Source organism: Aphis gossypii, chromosome 1 (genome assembly GCF_020184175.1).
Source record: "Aphis gossypii isolate Hap1 chromosome 1, ASM2018417v2, whole genome shotgun sequence".
NCBI classification, from domain to species: Eukaryota; Metazoa; Arthropoda; class Insecta; order Hemiptera; family Aphididae; genus Aphis; species Aphis gossypii.
In genome coordinates, this window is record NC_065530.1 from 10132927 (window position 1) to 10135841 (window position 2915).

Genomic DNA, 2915 nt, shown 5'->3' on the forward strand with positions numbered 1-2915 from the left:
AATTGTATAAACTATATAATTATTAATTATGATTATAATACATATTCTATACTTATCTTGAATAATGGCAATGTCTATCATATAAAAAAATAACCATTGAAAAAACGCAGAAAAAAATCCCACCGAAATTGAAGTCTACGAGAGTGCCATTGCCATATAATTTTTCTATTTAATATTTTATTGATTATAGGTACTAAAATACAATAATAATACATAAGGCTTTTTCTACATTTACTCCACCATCCACATTATCACTTGCATGGTTATGATTTGATTTTGATTCAGAGCTTTCTTTTTAAGATCGGTGTATAATTCTCTCATGCATTTTAATCGCAGACCTCTTTGAATATCTCCAAGTTATTTTGGATTTACCAATATATTTTGCAACGTACACATAACCAAGGCAATATATTTTTTCAAAACCTTTATTTGATTTAATAGTCTCCACAGTAAGTACAAAAAAAAATGTATTTATTGATAGGATATTATGTATCCATTTATCTTATCGTGTCTAAACTATTACATAATATTAAACTTAAACAACGAAAAAGAAACAAATAAGAACATAAATTAATTTTATGTTCACATAGGTAGATTAATTAATTTTTTACATATAATGATTTTTTTCATGGGTTTTTTTCCGTTGGTTTTTACATTTTTTCCCGTCCACCATAATTTCGTTATTCAAGGTAAGTATAAAATATGTATAATATTTTAAATATTCTTTAAACTCTCAATGATTCTATCATTATACATATACTTGAATATTTTAAAAAGTATAATATCATTTCCAATTTAATACCTATATAAAGTACAACATGGCTTATAAATTGTTGCGTGCTAAACATACTTTTTTTGTATATATAATTACATAATTAGTAGAGTTTAGAGTAGAGTTATAAAAATATATAAGTTTTGAAAAAACATGAAAAATGAAACGATATGATAAAAAACTTTATTAAAGTTATATTCATATTAATCCAGTAACCAACATCAAAGTAAGTTATGACGTATATATTATAAATCCATTTATTAATATATATTTACATATAAATATTATGCATACATCAATCTTATATTAATGAGGGGGGGCGGGAACTGATACAATAGTTTTAAAGGGGGCGTGAAGCTCAAAAGGTTGAGAACCCATGATTTACACCACTATAGAAAACGAAATTGTATATTAATCTATGCCACACTTTTAATTTCAATTGTTAGAATTTACCAGCTGATAAATTTACTAATATCGCATCAGCTATATTATGAATTATGATAATACCAACACATACCTAATCTAGATAAATTTAATCTAAAAAAAAAAATACATATATGAAGACTAAAGACAAAAGAAAATTGATAGAAAAAGTTTAGTTTCATCTTCAAGCTACAATAAGTATAAAAAAAAATGCGAGTAAGCAAGGTATTATTAGAGAAGAATTTATTATACAAATAATTATAATATTATAAGTATTATAATTTATATACTTTATATTATGTTGTTTAAGGCATATAAAAGGTAAATGTCATAATATGAAAACCAATTTGTTGGATAATATACATTATATAAAGTACGTATGCTTTTATACATTTATTCATAATTATAATATGACTGATTTTTATAAGTATGTATGTTTTGTTTTTATTTACTTTTTTAGTACTCTTTGAAATAATTTTAAGTAATATTCCAGAAATGTAACTATTAAATGAACTTATTTGATCAATGATTAAAAATACAATATGTTAATCGGTAAAAAAAAGATTGTTTAGTTATTTTAAAAGTGGCGCTGCAAATTGCAATTCGAATAAGGTGAGTAATAACGGCACATGCCTCGTAAACGTTTGCACTTTCGGCCCAAATAATATTTCACGTGTCCCGAACAAAAAAAAGGTTGAGTGTGGCTGTTGACTGTTGGATAGGTACATTGACTGCAAACATTCGTAGGATATGACCTGTGAATTTATAAACGATTTTGGCTCATGTTTAGGTTTGTTATATTGCAGGTTGCTAACATTCGTACGGTATGGCGTGTGAATATTTAAACGATGACCGATCGTCGACAATAACATTATTATTATTGTTATTACTTATTTATATTATTTAATACCTATAATATGGAAGTCGTATTGATCGCACTTCCGTTGACCACGATACTAATAATATGTCTTATAATATTTTTATTCTAGGTCACAAGCGGCGGCGTTGCCGCGCTTATAGTGGAATCATATATACATCCTATAACGATTTAGTATTCCACAGTACGTGACATGATGAACGGTAATCGCCTTTTGCAAAAATTATACTTTACATTCTTGCCGGTAGTCGTCATGGCACCGCCGTAGCCGGTAGCCACCATGGAATTATTGACGTTCGTGATAATGAATAGAGAATGGACTTAAAGATTTTTACATAATATGTCTAATTAATTCAACACCTCGATGAGGTCACGGGGATAAATGTATAGATGACTCATCCATTACAGATTTCATTGAAAACGTTTTGCTTTATTTATTTTTCGTATTATAAAGTATACATTTCAGAGATCAGAAAAATATATTCAGCCCATGTTTCATACCTACTTTTAGAACATATTTTATTAATGTTCATAAAAAAATCGTATCTGTTCATCTTTCGAGTCGAAATTATAGCGTTACAATAAAAAAAAATTTATTTTAATTAAAAATTTAAAATGACGTAAGAAAAATAAATTATAGAAATTGTTTATAATAACTGGTTTTTTTTTTTTTTTTTAATTACAACGGAAATTATGTAGGTATTTACTTCAAATGTAGGTAACTAAATTTAAATAATTTACCAATGTAATAATTATTTTATTAGTTCAAGCATATATATATACTAATAATATTCAAAATAAATAAAAATCGTATTTTCAGCATACATTAATAGTTTGAGGATT

At 26.0% G+C, this 2915-nt stretch overlaps 1 long non-coding RNA gene across 1 annotated transcript; it reads left to right on the forward strand.

Moving 5' to 3' along the window:
* The first annotated feature begins 1078 nt into the window (after window positions 1–1078).
* LOC126549458 (uncharacterized) lies at window positions 1079–1791 on the forward strand. Its single transcript, XR_007603565.1, has 3 exons — window positions 1079–1420; window positions 1506–1568; window positions 1656–1791. It is a non-coding gene; the product is annotated as an uncharacterized LOC126549458 (long non-coding RNA).
* The last annotated feature ends 1124 nt before the right edge of the window (window positions 1792–2915 follow it).